Genomic DNA, 20,694 nt, shown 5'->3' with positions numbered 1-20,694 from the left:
GTGTTTGGGGAAAAGATCCCTGAGTCCGGCTTCATCAGTGGTCGACTCAATAAGTTGTATATTGGCGTATTATTTATGTTTTTTGTTTTATTTCGTATATTATATTGGACCATACACCGGTTGTTTTTGAATAACATATTAGTTAATTATGATTTATTTTTTGTGAGATCAGTATCATATTGTGTTGTGAAAGGTTGAGCAAACTATACCCACTAATGCTTTGATAATAGTTCTTGTAAATTTGTATGTCTTTTTTAAGCTATAATAGGCTGGCGATTAAATATGTTCAAACAATTAGGGTTTAATGAAATAAGGTTCCAGTGTTTTGTAATTATATTTTTCAGTTTCTGTATAGATGGGTTGAATTTTGTTAACATAACTAGTGGTTGTTCCCGTTTCGTTTGGCGTTGTATAAGCAGGTTTTTCCTTTCTATATTTTGTGTTTGATTAAAAATTTTGTTGATTTCAGATATTTTATATCCTCGTTTGAGGAGACGTGTTTTAAAAGCTTCTAACTGTTTTTTAAGTTCAGTTTTGCTACTGGTGTTTCTGATGTATCTCAATACTTCACCCTTGATAAATCCGTTGAAAACACTTTTCGGGTGTGAGCTGTATCTGTGTAGATATTGAAATGTTTCAGTTGGTTTGAAATAGGTTTTAATGTCTAGTATGCCTTCGTTAAAGAATCTTTCTCCTTTATATATGACAGTGTCCAAGAATATTGTTTCATTACGGGAAAATTCGTAGGTGAACTTCAAGTGCGGGTGTGCAGTATTAGCTATTGTAAATAGTTCGTGTATTTCTTCTATAGGTCCGGAATATATAATCCAGCCATCATCCCTAAATCTGGAAGTCATTATCATGTTGTTTCTGTGCTGAAAGCGTTGTAAAACGTTTTCAAGAATGACGAACATTGTAAGATCTGCCAGTTCAGCAGACGCCGATCCGCCCATCGGCACGCCCAAGGTTTCACGGTAAAGTTTATGGTTAAAAATAAATTCATTGTTTTCTAGAATAAGCCTTAATAGGCGAAGTATACTGTCCTTTGGTGGAACTTTGATTTCATACTCACTTGGATCAATATTGGTCAGTGCCGCGTTAGTGGCTTCTAGTATTTCATTAAATGTAAAGCAAGTGTACATGTTTTTTGCATCGAATGTTACTAGATAGCAGTCTCCATGTGGTTTTATATTTTCAATCGAATTAATAAAACTTGACGTATCTTTTATATATGTATATTGTTTTTGAACAAGTGGAACAAGAAAATAATCGATATAGTGCCCAATATTGTGTAGGGGCGTACCACACAGTGATACAATTGGTCTGTCTGGAATTAAATTTTCTTGTCTAGCTGTTTCATTTCTCTCCATTTCTGATAGTATATTTTGGGATAGTTTATGTATTTTAGGCAACAGATAGAATTTTCCTACTTTAGTTGTATTGATGTTTTCTTTCAAATATTTGAATGTTATATTATCAATATAATTATCATTATGTAGGTCTCTGATTATACTAAATGTCGTTTCAGCTACCTCCTTTACGTTGGATTCAACAATTTCTTCGTAATGTATGTTATGTAATTGTCTTAACCCTTCACGTAAATAGTTGTCTTTGTCAAGAATACAAAGTGTTGAGTTTTTGTCTGCTTTACGTATTACAATGTTATTATTTTTCTTTAAATTCCGAATAGCTGACAATACCTCGGCGGATATATTTCTGGTGTGTTTGTTTATTTTCATTCTACTAAGTTCTATTTTTGTTGAGAATATGTAATTTTCAATTGCTGGACAAGAATCCAGCGGTTTATATCCCGAATTTATGTAAAAAGGGTGTCTCTTGTAAATTCTACCATCATTATAGAGATATCGACATCTAAGTTTTCTTGAGAATTCGTCGAAGTCCTCCATAACGTTTCGTATGGCATTTTTGTTCGAAGGGTTAATTATGAACTTTACACCTTTTGCAAGTAATAAGGTTTCATGATCCGTCAAATTATGTCCCGACAAATTTTTTACAAATAATTTAGGCATTTTTTACTAACTTGGTATGTAATTTACTCCTTTTATTGTTGTTATTTTCTACAAGTTTATGTCGTACTTTTTTGTTTTTAATAGTTCGTTTAAAGCGTCTGGCCATGTTGATTGTAAAGTAGTGAACTGATTCTGTGCACGTGCTATGTTAACCTCATTTCTCGTGTTACATAGCGATCACCTGCAGATAATGTTTGGGTCAGATTTGTGATAAAAATAGAATGACTTGCAGAAGGTATTTAAATAGCCCATCCGAGCTCACCCGTGAGCATGAATGTTAGGCCCGGTGTTTCTGCCGTGTTTGGGGAAAAGATCCCTGATTCTGGCTTCATCAGTGGTCGACTCAATAAGTTGTATATTGGCGTATTATTTATGTTTTTTGTTTTATTTCGTATATTATATTGGACCATACACCGGTTGTCTTTGAATAACATATTAGTTAATTATGATTTATTTTTTGTGAGATCAGTATCATATTGTGTTGTGAAAGGTTGAGCAAACTATACCCACTAATGCTTTGATAATAGTTCTTGTAAATTTGTATGTCTTTTATAAGCTATAATAGGCTGGCGATTAAATATGTTCAAACAATTAGGGTTTTATGAAATAAGGTTCCAGTGTTTTGTAATTATATTTTTCAGTTTCTGTATAGATGGGTTGAATTTTGTTAACATAACTAGTGGTTGTTCCCGTTTCGTTTGGCGTTGTATAAGCAGGTTTTTCCTTTCTATATTTTGTGTTTGATTAAAAATTTCGTTGATTTCAGATATTTTATATCCTCGTTTGAGGAGACGTGTTTTAAAAGCTTCTAACTGTTTTTTAAGTTCAGTTTTGCTACTGGTGTTTCTGATGTATCTCAATACTTCACCCTTGATAAATCCTTTGAAAACACTTTTCGGGTGTGAGCTGTATCTGTGTAGATATTGAAATGTTTCAGTTGGTTTGAAATAGGTTTTAATGTCTAGTATGCCTTCGTTAAAGAATCTTTCTCCTTTATATATGACAGTGTCCAAGAATATTGTTTCATTACGGGAAAATTCGTAGGTGAACTTCAAGTGCGGGTGTGCAGTATTAGCTATTGTAAATAGTTCGTGTATTTCTTCTATAGGTCCGGAATATATAATCCAGCCATCATCCCTAAATCTGGAAGTCATTATCATTTTGTTTCTGTGCTGAAAGCGTTGTAAAACGTTTTCAAGAATGACGAACATTGTAAGATCTGCCAGTTCAGCAGACGCCGATCCGCCCATCGGCACGCTCAAGGTTTCACGGTAAAGTTTATGGTTAAAAATAAATTCATTGTTTTCTAGAATAAGCCTTAATAGGCGAAGTATACTGTCCTTTGGTGGAACTTTGATTTCATACTCACTTGGATCAATATTGGTCAGTGCCGCGTTAGTGGCTTCTAGTATTTCATTAAATGTAAAGCAAGTGTACATGTTTTTTGCATCGAACGTTACTAGATAGCAGTCTCTTTGTGGTTTTATATTTTCAATCGAATTAATAAAACTTGACGTATCTTTTATATATGTATATTGTTTTTGAACAAGTGGAACAAGAAAATAATCGATATAGTGCCCAATATTGTGTAGGGGCGTACCACACAGTGATACAATTGGTCTGCCTGGAATTAAATTTTCTTGTCTAGCTGTTTCATTTCTCTCCATTTCTGATAGTATATTTTGGGATAGTTTATGTATTTTAGGCAACAGATAGAATTTTCCTACTTTAGTTGTATTGATGTTTTCTTTCAAATATTTGAATGTTATATTATCAATATAATTATCATTATGTAGGTCTCTGATTATACTAAATGTCGTTTCAGCTACCTCCTTTACGTTGGATTCAACAATTTCTTCGTAATGTATGTTATGTAATTGTCTTAACCCTTCACGTAAATAGTTGTCTTTGTCAAGAATACAAAGTGTTGAGTTTTTGTCTGCTTTACGTATTACAATGTTATTATTTTTCTTTAAATTCCGAATAGCTGACAATACCTCGGCGGATATATTTCTGGTGTGTTTGTTTATTTTCATTCTACTAAGTTCTATTTTTGTTGAGAATATGTAATTTTCAATTGCTGGACAAGAATCCAGCGGTTTATATCCCGAATTTATGTACAAAGGGTGTCTCTTGTAAATTCTACCATCATTATAGAGATATCGACATCTAAGTTTTCTTGAGAATTCGTCGAAGTCCTCCATAACGTTTCGTATGGCATTTTTGTTCGAAGGGTTAATTATGAACTTTACACCTTTTGCAAGTAATAAGGTTTCATGATCCGTCAAATTATGTCCCGACAAATTTTTTACAAATAATTTAGGCATTTTTTACTAACTTGGTATGTAATTTACTCCTTTTATTGTTGTTATTTTCTACAAGTTTATGTCGTACTTTTTTGTTTTTAATAGTTCGTTTAAAGCGTCTGGCCATGTTGATTGTAAAGTAGTGAACTGATTCTGTGCACGTGCTATGTTAACCTCATTTCTCGTGATACATAGCGATCACCTGCAGATAATGTTTGGGTCAGATTTGTGATAAAAATAGAATGACTTGCAGAAGGTTAATTAGCTGAATAGTTATGAATGGAATATATGACCTCCTAAGATCTTCCCATAGCGTAAATAATTGTAGTTTGTGGTTTTGTACAATGTTATTTTTTTATAAATTTTACATTTTTCTGCACATCCCTGAATATTAGATTATAATACAATTGATATCGTTGATTCTGTTACATTGTATAGTGTATAGATATTTGATTGTTTTAATCGATACTGTTTATCTGTGTTAACTGGTATACTCTGCATTTAATTTAATGTGTGCCGGGTTGAGAGATATTATATCCTTATCGTTTCGTTTTAGGGGTAATAAATAAGGTTTAATTATAATATGTACAGTGGTAGTTGATATGGCCAATACTAATATAATTTTCATCATAAGTTTACTAACCAGTCGTAGAAAATTTAAAATAGAAATAAATAAATACCAACATCTATCATAACATACAAGTTTAATGTTTTAATCTCAGGTAGACTTACATTTGTATAGTAATATAATTGTCCAAAAATTAAGTAGGAACAAATAGCGTAATATATTCAGATGCACAGTTTATCTTCTTCTATTTAATTTGCCGGTAGAATCGTGCCTGTTGTAATAAGGGCGATTTCGATCCCTATTAAACTTGTTGGTGTTTACCAATGTTGAGTTCATTCTGTTCACACTTGTTCTATATTCTTCCGTCCACTTGTTTTTAAGTTTAAGCAGTTCATCATTGAACTCACTTATAGCCTTGTTATCACTTTCGGAACCAGTGTTTAGTAGATCCAATTTAAGTTTATCAGCATCGACTGTACATTTGGTAGTAAACTCCTTGCAGGATGCGGTTAGTTTTTCCAGGATACCCTGGTCAGATTCTTGACGTATAATCTTTAATTTTCCCACAAAGAAGTCCTTGGCTTCATTTGATCCATAGAATGGTCTAAAGTCAATGTTTGTATTCAAAAATATGGGTGTTCTAGTTGATTCTTTTCTCATGGTATATTCTAGTGTGAGAATATGGTGTCTATTTTCAAGGATGGTGTTAATAGCTTTAATGGTTGCTCCGACTGTAGGTGTTGCCTGTGGAATTGGAGATGTCAAGTCGATGTCGAAAAAATTAACTGGGTTGTCATTCTTAGTTGTATCCATACTGAGGGATTCTGGCAAAGACATGTCCCTCTGGGTTAGATGTTCTAATGTAAAATTCAAGTCAGATTGGTCCATGTTTAGTTTCTCCAAATTTTTTACTGCTACTGCAGTTTCTTTGTCTGTTGGCGGTTTTTCACACACATAAATGTTCCCGTCGTATTCTGTTGTCTTTAAGTTATATTCCTTTTCTAGTTTTTGTAGCGGGCTATTGTACGTAGTTGAGTTAGTTTTGTTGAGAGAGAGTTTGTTATTGTAGCGCCACATAATTCCAAGAAGTAATGTGAGCGAACTTCGAAATTTTCAGGTTAAAAGGTTGTATACGAGACACGTCATTCAATGATTAGGATATCACAGAAGTACCAGTTCTGTAGTTTGACAGTTTAAATGCAGTTTTATAGCGTTGTAATATCATTTGTAAAAATTTACGGTATAGATTGTTAACTGTGGTTTGTCATCTGTCATCTACTAAGAGAAGTTTGAAGCAACTTGGGTGGTGTCCTGAGAAAGTTATGTATGAACGATGTAAATAAGTGATTTGGTAAAATATCAGTTATAATCAAAAGACAACCAGTTTTGGGGTCCAATAATTAGGATATATGGTTATACTTATATCTTTTGTTTGAAATGTACGTTGTTATTTCATTTCTAAGTACATTGTTGAGTTAGGTTGGCGGGACTAACATTGAAGTCCATGAGGATCAGTGCAAGCAGTGATTCGCGAGTAGGATGAGTAGCGGGCTAGGCCCAATCATAATGTATTTAAATAGCCCATCCGAGCTCACCCATGAGCATGAATGTTAGGCCCGGTGTTTCTGCCGTGTTTGGGGAAAAGATGCCTGAGTCCGGCTTCATCAGTGGTCGACTCAATAAGTTGTATATTGGCGTATAATGTATTTAAATAGCCCATCCGAGCTTCGCGGATTATTCAATGTGAAGAGTCAAAAATCAATTCGCGGATTATTCAATATGAAGAGTCAAAAATTAATTTTATGGTTCAATAAATTCAAAATAAATAATAGCCATTCATTAATTGAATGAGGTATATGGTTTTTGTTAAACATAATTCTCAGATTATCATCATAATACATATTAAATTATGTACAAAAGTAATTTGGGAATATCTTGTAAATTATTTTAAGACCTAATTAAAGAAAATTAAGGTATTTTCCCACAAAAAATGACTTTATCAAAAAAGTTTTTTTTTTTGCTTGTCTCTCCTACCAATACTGATAAGAAATTAGTTCAGTTCGTACTATAGGTCCTTGCAAGTTAAAACATCTTGCACCATTTGGTCGATTGAGTCAAATTTTCGGAAATATCATAATCTTCAGTAGTATTGCCAATGTTTTAAAATGGAATTTTATTATTGTGTACGGAAGTTGAAGTTTATATTTACTGTGTGTTGGCGTAGTTTACATATTCGACGGATAGGTTTGGAGGAGACATATTAATATCATGGATAAACCAAAATGAACGATATAATCAAGCTTATTAATCTGTGAATAAAGAGTTTCATGATAATTTGAGGAAAAACAAGACGCCGGAGCTCATAGTGATTTCCAGATATATGTGTTAAATATATAATCATATGTGCCACAGCTTTACATGTATATATATAACGGTTGCACTTACGGATGCTGGAGATATACTACTAATGACTAATAAACACAGTATTTTGGTTTTAATTTGAGGATTTTTACCTCATTTTAGGCCCGATATCACAGATGAGCACCTCAATAGCTACAGAAGCAACGACAAGTATCAACAGTATTCCTGAATTTAGCAATATAACTTTAGCCATGATTTCTGACAGTACAATAACAACGATTCTAATATCAGCGTCAACTTCAAGCTACTTTAACATCGGAAGTACAAACATGAATGCGCATACTGAATCTACATTTTATTATTCTAATACCGAAACTGCACACCCTCATACGAAAACTGAAATAACAACAACTTATACGAGTACTGAAACTTCAAGCTTTAATGCAAATATCGAAACTACACATGTTTATGCTAATACTGAAACAACAGACATTGGTGCCAGTACTGAAACCTATGAAATTGAAACGAAAACATTAGGAATCGTATCAAACTATATGTCCACTTATCAAAGTGTGTTTGCTACAACAGCTGCAAACTATAGACCAGGATCATCTGATACAACTAGCCAAATAATGACTGAGTCGTTTGCGCCGCCTCCTTATTCAATATCATCGTATACTTATAATGAAATAACAGTACCGACAGTATTCAAGACAAGCAATTTCGTTACTCAAACTTTTTCAGAAACCTCAACTTCCTTAGATTTTACTAAATACTCTATTTTGTCTATGACACTATATCCATCTTATATTGGGAATTCCTTTATTGCATCTTTAAGCACTAGTTTCTCTTTTGCGAGTTTTATGACTGATACACCGACTAGCATTTTCGAAATTTCAGATGTATCTCGTGCCAATGGATTTTCCTTGACAACTGAGACGACACAAACTACTGTGACAGAAGGGGTATATTCCTCAGGAATCCTAAATGCCGATATGTACACAAGTGCAATGCCGTCCGAAACGCAACTTTGGTCTTTAAACGACATTCAAAAGGTGACATCCGATTTTCAGTCGACATCTTTTGAGAAACACTCCCAACTCACTTATAAGGTTATTTCGTCAAGAATATCTGAATATTCTGAAAACGTTTTGCAATCAACGAGTTTATTATTGTCATTTGACACAACAGAAGAGTCCACTGAGATTGATTCTTACATAAATACAACAAACATTCAGATCTTTGCAACTCAATCTAGTATACTTACAATGGATACGTTTCTTTTTTCAAATCACTCTTCTCTTCAAATCTCCACCGTCTTACCCAACTTTGGAACCACATGGTTATCGACAACCATCAATGATAATAGTAAAACTAGTTCGTCAATGATAACACCTTCATCTCAACGGACAAACAGTGACAATTCATTTAATGAAATCGGTACTTCATCTAAAGATTTGTCTTTTATTATAAATTCCTTTTCTGAATCTGTTACTTCTAGAGAACTATTAATGACAACCTTGTCATCCGAAGTTATTGGACCAATAAGTACATTGTCAGCAAGAACAATACCAAGTGGATTGAGTGAAAAAAACAAAAACATCATCTTTATTACAACTACTTCAGCCGTAGTTACCATCATTGTTGTGATTTTATTGATGATTTTTGCCAAGTTGTATATGTCAAAATACAATTTAAAGCATCCTAAAGAAGGCGATAAAATTAGTTGGAGCAATAAGAGCAATCCCCCCACGGCAGCATTTCCTAACTATTCAGTCACTGGAAAACGCATATATCCTCTGTTGAATACCTCACTTACGTCATTTAAGATGCACCCTTATGAACATAACTGGGATGATTTAGTTTGAATTTTTTTTAAAGTCCTAAGGAACAGTGAAAAATAGTATAAAAAGTTTCAAACTGTTTATAATTACATTACATAATTTAAGTAAAAGGACCCAGACAGAGTACAATATAAATACAAAAAGACAAAATCTATGTTGCTTTATGTTTTTATTTCAAGTGTAAAAGATTAATGCATTAGCCTCAAATTTGTTACCTTGTACTTAACTATACAACTTGATTACGTTCGGTAAACTCTTTACAATGTATATTAAGTTTACAGCTATATAACTGAAATTTCGTTTCATCTGCCTTTAACTTATGAAGAAAATTGGTCATTAAAAAAAATATAAGAGGAAAGGTTCATTGAAAATATACATCCGAAAGCCTGATGGGACCCTTTTGAATACGCAGAATCTAGCAAGATTTTTTTTAAAGCATGTACACACATACAAACTTAAGGTAGATTGGGGTCTTAATTTAAATCCATAGATGTTTTTGATAATTTGTCGAATCGAAGTTTATATCATGCATTTTTCAAAAATATAATAAAAAGTATGGGTGACCTTGCTTTTTCTACGCTACGGATGAGCAAAATTGTCAGATTTCTCTCTCCTTGTATCTGAGTTATCTACCCTTAAATGTCAACATTTTAAATAAAATGAATAAAACAAAAATAATCTGATATTTGTAAAATACAGCCGTAAATATGATAAAACACATAATTTTCTAAATCAAAAAGAAAAGTCTTGCACACGAATTACATACTACTCTCGAATTAATTTTGCATCATCAGAGATCTTTTTTAAGATTTTCAACATTAAAAACTGACAAAAGAGGTATAATTATTTAGGATTTTGACAAAAATTGAGGTAGAAACAAGATTTTACACTTTGACTTGGCATTTTAAACAGATATATCATGTTAAGGAAGTGTATTTGCGAAAAATACCAGTCGAGAGAATGTTAAATTTCGCGAGCCGTAACCGAATGTTAACTTTCAAAAACGCATTTATGATCATGACGTTACAAGCGTCCAGTCGGATAGAGTATTTTTAGCTCACCTGGCCCGAAGGGCCAAGTGAGCTTTTCCCATCACTTTGCGTCCGGCGTCCGGCGTCCGTCGTCGTCCTGCGTCCGTCGTCGTCCTGCGTCCGTCGTCGTTAACTTTTACAAAAATCTTCTCCTCTGAAACTACTGGGCCAAATCAAACCAAACTTGGCCACAATCATCATTGGGGTATCTAGTTTAAAAAATGTGTGGCGTGACCCAGTCAACCAACCAAGATGGCCGCCACGGCTAAAAATAGAACATAGGGGTAAAATGCAGTTTTTGGCTTATAACTCAAAAACCAAAGCATTTAGAGCAAATCTGACATGGGTAAAATTGTTTATCAGGTCAAGATCTATCTGCCCTGAAATTTTCAGATGAATCGGTCAATCGGTTGTTGGGTTGCTGCCCCTGAATTGGTAATTTTGAGGAAATTTTGCTGTTTTTGGTTATTATCTTGAATATTATTATAGATAGAGGTAAACTGTAAACAGCAATAATGTTCAGCAAAGTAAGATCTACAAATAAGTCAGCATGACCAAAATGGTCAGTTGACCCGTTTAGGAGTTATTGCCCTTATAGTCAATTTTAAACCATTTTTCATAAATTAAAGTAATCTTTTACAAAAATCTTCTCCTCTGAAACTACTGGGCCAAATTAATCCAAACTTGGCCACAATCATCTTTGGGGTATCTAGTTTAAAAAATGTGTGGCATGACCTGGTCAACCAACCAAGATGGCCGCCACCGCTAAAAATAGAACATAGGGGTAAAATGCAGTTTTTGGCTTATAACTCAAAAACCAAAGCATTTTGAGGAAATCTGACATGGAATAAAAATGTTTATCAGGTCAAGATCTATCTGCCCTGAAATTTTCAGATGAATCGGTCAATCGGTTGTTGGGTTGCTGCCCCTGAGTTGGTAATTTTGAGGAAATTTTGCTGTTTTTGGTTATTATCTTGAATATTATTATAGATAGAGATAAATTATAAACAGCAATAATGTTCAGCAAAGTAAGATCTACAAATAAGTCAACATGACCAAAATGGTCAGTTGACCCCTTAAGGAGTTATTGCCCTTTATAGTCAATTTTTAACAATTTTCATTAATTTGGTAAATTCATTTACTAAATTTTATCACCGGTATAAGGAAATAATTCGTAAATATAACTCAACATGCAGACATCTTATACGTTCAGGTATTTCACATCCAAAATTTTATGGAAATATTCTTTATAAAGCACAAAAATGTCAGTATTCTCCTCAGAAACTAACAAAACCTTTAAATAGACTTATTAAAAGGGGATATAGTTACGATACTGTTGTCAGGTCATTAAAGATTGCATATTTTGGCTTTAACATTGATTCACTGATAGGGTCTTTGCATCGAAACTAAACACATTTATTTCTAAAAAAACAGTTGTTGGCATGACACGGGTTATGTTCTTCTCATATATTTTATGATAGTATGATACTAAACCCCTAACGGGAGGGATTGTACCTGATATTCATATGATGAAGACATAATCTTTCAATCAGTTTAATTGAGGTCTGGAGCTGGCTTGTCAGTTAACTGCTAGTAGTCTGTTGTTATTTAAGTATTATTGTCATTTTATTTATTTTCTTTTGTTACATCTTTTGACATCAGACTCGGACTTCTCTTGAACTGAATTTTAATGTGCGTATTGTTATTCTTTTACTTTTCTACATTGGCTAGAGGTATAGGGGGAGGGTTGAGATCTCATAAACATGTTTAACCCCGCCGCAATTTTGCGCCTGTCCCAAGTCAGGAGCCTCTGGCCTTTGTTAGTCTTGTATGATTTTAAATTTTAGTTTCTTGTGTATAATTCGGAGTTTAGTATGACGTCCATTATCACTGTACTATTATGCATATTTTAGGGGCCAGCTGAAGGACACCTACGGGTGCGGGAATCCTCGCTACATTGAAGACCCATTGGTTGCCTTCGGCTGTTGTTTGCTCTATGGTCGGGTGGTTGTCGCTTTGACATATTCACCATTTCCTTTCTCAATTTTATTATGTAAATTTTTACCAAATATAGTTCTCTGTTACTAATGGGCAAAGTTCATTATAGATATAATTGTAAGAAGCAAAATCGTTCAGTAAAGAAAGAACTTCAAACACATCACCATCACCAAAATACAATTTTGTCATGAATCCATTTGTGTCCTTTGTTTAATATGCACATAGACCAAGGTGAGCGACACAGGCTCTTTAGAGCCTCTAGTTTGGAAAATACCACGACAGAGGGAAAAAAGGCATATCCTTTTTGCATATACCCCGGCGGCGTTAAAAAATTAACGATATTCATTTGATAAAAGTAAATTGTTGAAAAATACACTGGCCATCAACCAATCAAAATCCAGGATTCTTACATGAGGTGGAATTATTCTTTTAAATCAGATTTTGTCGCGTTTCAGTGTCAACTGCTTACCTTCATAAAATATTCATTACTAAACTAATTTTCAAAAAAAGCAGGCCATTTTACTCGTGTCAGCTAGCAGAACACAGAAAATTAATTAAAAAAGAGAATTTGAAAAAAAAATTACCATTAAGGTAGCAATACACAGTCAGGAGTTTAGTTTCGCATTCTAATATGACGTCCTTCTTAAGCTTTGGGTACAAAGCCATGTTCTAATTCAAATAGAACATGGGCTGCACGTGATTGACGTCACAATTGAAATTGCAACGTCAGATGAATTTTGAACAACGCCAGAGATCAAAATGGACATGTTTGTTGGTGTTGCTCGCTAGGAAATTAAATAAAAACATTCTAAAAGTAAGTTTAAATGTTTCCGTTTAATTTTTTATTGATAAACTGCTGATTAGCTATAACGTTATTGGTTCATGAAATCAAAATGGCGACATTCCGAGCGTCTACTATAGGTTCGCTTAGAAGTGAAAAAGTTCAAATATTCCTATTAGAATCGAAATAATTATATCCTGCCATGCTCTATGCTCATTTTAACATGGGTAGGCATTATATTTGTAAACATTTAATACCTCGCTAACGCTCGGTATTAAGATATTAACAAATATAATGCCTACCCATGTTAAAATGCTGCCATGCTCTATGCTCATTTTAACATGGGTAGGCATTATATTTGTAAACATTTAATACCTCGCTAACGCTCGGTATTAAGATATTAACAAATATAATGCCTACCCATGTTAAAATGAGCATAGAGCATGGCAGGATAGAATTATTTCTTAATTTGTGCCCCGGTTGATTTTTCAAATAAGAAAGTTATTGTGTATTAAAATTCATTTTTAGACAGCTGAATACTAATTTAGCCTTCAAAGGTGGTTTATAAGAAGATCCAGATTATTATACATGTTTTATGGGCTTTTTTCTGTTTGACTCTTCGTATTTTCATAGCTAGACCGGCCATCGGTCCAGAAATGAATGTAATGTTTACAAACTGTTTTTTTCTACACGAAGTTTTTGACGCAATTTTACCAAAAAATGAGATGAAAGACATATGATTATCACTGGATTTATTGAATGATATATGTAAACAGTTTCAGAAAAGGTATGACTTCAAGCAATTGAAATTTTACTTTTGGCCAAAATTTGACATCTTCCCCCCAGCCCCCTATTTGCAATATTTTATAACAAATAAATGCAGATTGTTGCCATGGATACACCTAAAAGCAATTATATTTTACCATTTTATATACTGAATATAAAATCTATTGAAGATTTTGATTACATAGATATGCATATGTATGACACAAACAGTAAGCTTATTATTGCAAGAAAGCAGTGAATTCGAAAAGGGGATGGTAAAAGGAGTAGGTAAGGGCCAATTTTGGCCTCAAAATTCAGGTTCATCTGACGAAAGATTTTTAAACTTTTTAAACTCTTAAGTGTCTATTTCAATTGATTTGATTAGTTTTTGTGAAAGTTTTTAACTGATTTAGTCATTAAAAACGCTCCGATTCAAGCTTAAATATGAAAAATCGAGCAAATATGCCAAAAAACGTCACTTTTCAGATGGTTTTTGTCAAAAATGAAAGTGGCCGCATCCGTGTTCATCCTCAACCTTTATATATGTTATGTATTATCATTAAATACAACTTGCATTTCAATATTATGAATGAACACGAATGCGACCACTTTCATTTCAGACGGAAACCGTCTAAAATTTAACTAAAATGCTAAAATTGTGAAGATTTCAGTAATTTAGCATGACTTAATGATGATAGTACCCAATGAATGTACATTGTGTTGTCAAAAACAGCTTATATTTATGTACCAGAACCATTCTACTTTCCAATAAATAGCTGAAAGATAACAATTTCGTAATTTTGTAAAACTGCTATATTTTTGAGCCAAAAAGGGGTCTTACTGAACCTACTCCTTTAAAAGGGAAAATTTTAATAGTTTTTCCTAATTGTTTATTGCTACCTAATGGCAGGACAATTGCCCGGATTGGTACAGGACATATTGACCGGATGAATGATATATAAATAGTCAGAACTTTTTTGTTATTTGATAGATTATTTCAATATTTGAAGACTTTAGAGATACATACTATATTTAACGAAAATCTAACAAAAAAAGTTAAAACAAAAAATTGAGCAAAAAACTTGCAAAGAACGACAAAAAGTGTTAATATAGCTGATGTTTTACATTTTTGTTTTAATGAAACTTTATAGAAAAACTGTTAAACAAACGAGATAGTAACACTTTTTGTCGATCAGTTCAAAACATTAAAACCTTCATAAATATTTTGATATGAGCGTCACTGATGAGGTCCTTCAAATATTGAAATAATCTATGGAATAGAAAAAAAGTTCTGACTATTTATAACTCATCCGGTCAATATATCCTGTCCCGATCCGGGCAATTGTCCTGTCATTAGTGCAACCCGAATATATCGCCAAAAACAACGCAGGCTCAGTGGGTGGACGAATTCCGATATATTGATAAATTCACTTATCAATTATAATTAATTGGTCGTTTTATTTCAAATATAATAATCCATAAAAACCTTTAAAGAGTTAATTGATTTTCTTATTTAAGAGTTTTCCCGAATTTTATTAGCAATTGACCCGTCCCTGTTTTCAAATCATGTGACACGCCACACTTCCGGTTAATCACGGGAACCACCATCACATAATAAAAAAGCACCTTCTTATAATAAAAAAAAACACCTTATAATAAAAAAAAAACACCTTCGTTTAATAAAAAAACACCTTCGTATAATAGAAAACCACATTCGTATGAAAGAAAAGCATCTCAGTATAATAAAAAAAAAACACCTTCTTAAAACAAAACATCACCTTCATATAATAAAAAACCACCATCGTATAATAAAAAAACACTTTCTTATGATAACAATAAAAAAGACACATCAGACAACTATGGCGATCCATATATCAGTTTAGATATAGTTGCTCGTATGAAGATATGTCATTTAAGAACGTCCTGTAATAGCAATGTTTTATTAGTTTGTTGAATCCCTTAAAAGATCACAAAATCATATATATTAAATAGATTTTTCGAAGGGATTTATTTAACTCTTCAGCATTGTTAAGAGTACTATGAAACATTGAGTTATACATTTATCTACATTTTCTTTTATAGTGTAAATATGTTCTATATGATAAAAAAAATAACAAACTAAAAAACAAATTTCTCCAATAAAGCATTTTAAAATTGGACTTTTTTCAAAAAATCGTTTAATATCAATAACAATTTACAGTTTCAAACTTTGCATGAAGAAACGTGAGTGTGGTTTACTAGTTTACATCACTGAGAAAACAACCCAACGACAACAATAACCAAACGACAAAGTGAGAGGAACAAATTTGTTAGAATTCACCAAATATAATTGCAATTAAAACCTAATTCGTATTAATAACGAAAAACATTAAAGGAATTCAGCTAAAAAAGATAAAAATATATATTATGTTCATTACGTATATAAAAAGCACAAATTCATAAAATTAAAGATTTATTCTCCTTCATAAAAATATCACCATCGATTTTAATTCCTTACATGTAGTCATCTTGCCGGCATCCCGGTTAATAAAACCCCGTGATAGCTATAAAACGAGCTTAGTCGGAAAATTTACCGACTGTGCAAGGGCTGTATAGCCAGTCAAGGTCGTTAAAAAGTTCCATATAAATAGTCAAAATAGTTTGTCAATGGCGGACGATTGTTTTCACTTACAAAATATAATTATAGCGCGTTGAAACATGTGGTACCGATGTTGCTTTATACTAAAGAGTTTGGATTCGTCAACCCGCCTTTAACTGTCACTATTTTTTGCGTGAACCCCCTGAGGGGGTCATGCTTTATATTGGATTTGGTCAGTTCTACCTAGAACTGATTTGGACAGTTCTACCCTAGAACAGTTTAGACAGTTCTACCTAGAACTGACCAAATCTTTGGTCAGTTCTACTTCTAGAACAGTTCTGCGGTTAGAATTGATTACAAATTCTACGGCCAGAATTGATTTATAAATTCTACGGCTAGAATTGATTTATAAATTCTACGGCTAGAATTGATTTATAAATCCAACAGCTAAAATTGATTTATAAATTCTACGACTAGAATTGATTTGGTTTAAATTTAAGAACTCTTTGTCTAAATATAAAGGCTTCGGCAAAATAGCGATTAATATTATAAAGAGTTTTGCTATTTTGCCGGTTTTAACCCCGCCATATTCTGCATGTATGTGACTGTTCCAAGTCAGGAGCCTGTTATTCAGTGATTTTCTTTCGTTGATGTGTTACATAAAGTATTTGTTTTTCTTTCATTTTTTGAACATAAATTAAGCCGTTAATATTGGGGGGGGGGGGTGCATTATTATTTCATTTATTTTACATTTGTCATTCGGGGAGTCAGGATGACTCGTTTTACATAACAAAATTATCTGACCTTAATGTAATACGTTATTCCGGCCCAAACCACCAGGGACGGATCCAGCAGTTTAGAAAAAAAAGGGGGGGGGGTCCAACTAAAATTTATTGTCCTCATTCAAATGCATTGATCGTCCATAAAAAGGGTGCTGTACAGTAATTCAGTTATAATTTTCATGAGGTCAAGATGGACTGTAATATATACAAGTTATAGAAATATTGGAAAACAATGACCTCAAACTTTTGTTCGCATGAATTTATAGTGCAAGCATGTCCTCTTTTTATTCAAAGTATTGAATCGTAAACAAATATCAGTAGTTTTCATACTTCAGAGTGAGTCGTGTAATAAAATCTTTTGACCACATCAATCTAAACTGGCCTTATTTGCTCTTTCTTTCTGCAAATCTATATAGCTGTACAGTAATTCAGTTATAATTTTAGGTCAAGAGGGACTGTATTATACAAGTTACAGCAACATTGGAAAACAATGACCTAAAAATTTGTTTGCATGAATTTATAGTGCCTGTATATCCTCTTTTTATTCAAAGTATTGAATCGTAAACAAATATCAGTAGTTTTCATACTTCAGACTGAGTTGTATAATAAAATCTTTTGACCGCATCAACGAAAACTGACCATATTTGCTTTTTGTATGTGAGTCTATAGTTGCACAGTACTTCAGTTATATTTTTTTTTACTGTATATATAAATAACTGCAATATTGGAAATTGAACAAACATCAGTAGTTTTCATACCTCAGACTGACTCATGTAACAAAAATATGTGTCTGCATCAATCAAAACTGACCACATTTGACATCATCAACCAAATCTGACCATATATGACTGCATCAGCCAAAACTGATCATTTTGCTTTTTTTAATGTAAAAAAGTGCGAAGCAGGTTTTTTAATAATGTGCACCATTTTTATGCCTCACCTACGATAGTAGAGGGGCATTATGTTTTCTGGTCTGTGCGTCCGTTCGTCCGTCGTACCGTTCGTCCGTCCGTCTGTCTGTCTGTTCGTCCGTCTGTCCCGCTCCAGGTTAAAGTTTTTGGTCAAGGTAGTTTTTGATGAAGTTGAAGTCCAATCGACTTCAAACTTAGTACACATGTTCCCTATGATTTGATCTTTCTAATTTTAATGCCAAATTAGAGTTTTTACCCCAATTTCACGGTCCACTGAACATGGAAAATGATAGTGCGAGTGGGGCATTCGTGTACTGAGGACACATTCTTGTTTATGTTATTTCGAATAGATAGAAAAAAATGATAAGTCATTTCTTATAATTTAATTCTAAATTCCATTTTAAACCTTGCCAAACCATGAAACAACGTTGATGACATTACGGTCACTTGACTAACTTATGTCTATGGGCGCTGATAACACAATAACGACAGAAGACCCGTTACATCCAAACTTAAATTATTAAATAATGAACCGTCACAAAAAGTGACTTTTTAAGTCAGTAGTTCATGATGGGCTTTTTTTAAACAAAACTATTTAACGGCATCATCCAACACTCACATCACTGATTCATATACTTTATTTTAAAATGAAAAGTACATGTGAGAAGTTCTCTTCTTGGAAAGGTATACTGACTTTACTGTTAATATAATTTGAAGAAGGAAAATGATTGGTTTTGTTTGTAGCCTTACGTCCAGTGGCAAATATTTCATTCATGTTCAGATCGAGTATATTTTTCTGACGTTCCAGACTTCCAGATATTATTCATTATCGTTATGGATAAGTTTGGTAACGAGATAATGCAAATCTGAGACCTCAGTGCAAATGTACATAGTTTTCTTGCGTTTAACAACACTGTGTTCATTACTATGATATCCCATAATACATCCACTGTACAATTTTCGTTTGAACCTTTGTCAAAACAAGGCAAACAAGGTAAATTACGATTAAAATTCCGTGAATTAAATGCAGAGTTATATTTACGAAGATACTGTTAAAAACGGGGAACGAAGAAATTTAAACAATGATGTTTCATTTGCAATCTCATAAAAATATTTCTCCGATGAGTTGGATAACCTCCTATCCACTTCGATATTTGTACATGTAACTTTTGATCAGTAAAAAAATATAGAAACATCTGCTATTATATATAGTAAAGTAATTGGAACTGATTTTTTCTTCTAAATTCTAAATTGCCCTTTCTGCAGTGACGTCATTTAGAACTGTTCTACAGTCCTGACTGATTTAGTCAGTTCTGCTGACAGTTCTACGGTTAGAACTGATTTGGTCAGTTCTACCTAGAACAGTTTTAGACAGTTCCAGCCTAGAACTGATCCTGACAGTTCTACCTATAACAGTTCTAGGGTAGAACTGTTCTAGCTAGAACTGTTCTAGGACAGGTTAGAACAGTTCTATGACAGAATATTCTGACAGTTCTAATGAGAGGTTAGAAGTGATCTCCACTGTACATAATATTAATTTTGTTTTCCAACGACCAATGTACACTGTGTGTATCTAGGTCAATTATAACGAGGTATTTATGCATTGTCTCGATAACATGCAAACTATATATGTTTGACGAAATAACCACTTGATATTGTGTATTTTCATCATAGACTTAGGAGAGAATATTCTGGTTTTAATATTAATTTATACTAGATCGGAACACAGAAAAATGATATCATTACCAAACGTATTTAATTTGATTAATTTGACCGAAATCAAAGAAATATATTACATGATACACAAAATATATACTTTATTTATTTTTCTGTATAAACCAACAATAATGTCAATATATATAAATAATTACATTAGATGTATGTTTCATTATAATATTTTATTCTGATAGGCTGACTGCACATCACGTGTTATTCCGTAAGCAGTTGCATTGCTCAATACAACTTTTCATTCATGATAACACGTGCTCCAACAATAAAGTGCACAGGTGAATTAAATAATAAAATATATAAAATTCGTGTTTTCATGATCATAGCTAAAAAATGTAATTATAAGTATTGAATGCTTCTTTTTGTAACTTTATAGGGTTGTAAAAGCGTTGACCGTGCGTACATTTTTAGAATGAAGCGCTTCCGCGCTTCATACAAAATGTACTTCGGTCAACGCTTTTACACCCCAATAAATTTACAAAAAGAAGCATTCAATTCCTAATTGAAGTCAGAATATTTAAAGTTGCAATTAAGAAATAAGAACTTTATATGACAAGATACTTTGTTTTGGTATTTTTAAATATTCATTTGTAAATGAAACATAGTAATTAAATCTGAATACATCCTTATAACCTACAAAAAAATGTTTATAAACAATAGTCATTATATTTCTACGTTAATTATTACATAACGTTTAAGATGTGACTATTATATTATGTTAGTATGATAGTACCAGGTTTAAGAAAGGTTTTATAAGTAATTGTTATCTATTTTTTTGTATTATAATATATCCATTAAGCGGAAAGTAGGACACATTAATTGAATATTTAAATTTTAAACTGTCGTGAATAAAAAAAACATGTGTGTTTTCAATTAAGAAAGCATGATTTTTAAAAATCCTTACAGCTCACAAAAAAACGTAGTCACAATTTACAATAATTTTTACAAAATTTAATTACTATCATAATGTTAATTATCTTAATATACTGTTTTAGATTCAAGATTTCAAGA

This window comes from Mytilus galloprovincialis, chromosome 6 (assembly GCF_965363235.1).
Source record: "Mytilus galloprovincialis chromosome 6, xbMytGall1.hap1.1, whole genome shotgun sequence".
Taxonomy (NCBI): domain Eukaryota; kingdom Metazoa; phylum Mollusca; class Bivalvia; order Mytilida; family Mytilidae; genus Mytilus; species Mytilus galloprovincialis.
The sequence above is the reverse complement of the archived record's forward strand: the minus strand, read 5'-3'. Positions refer to the sequence as shown.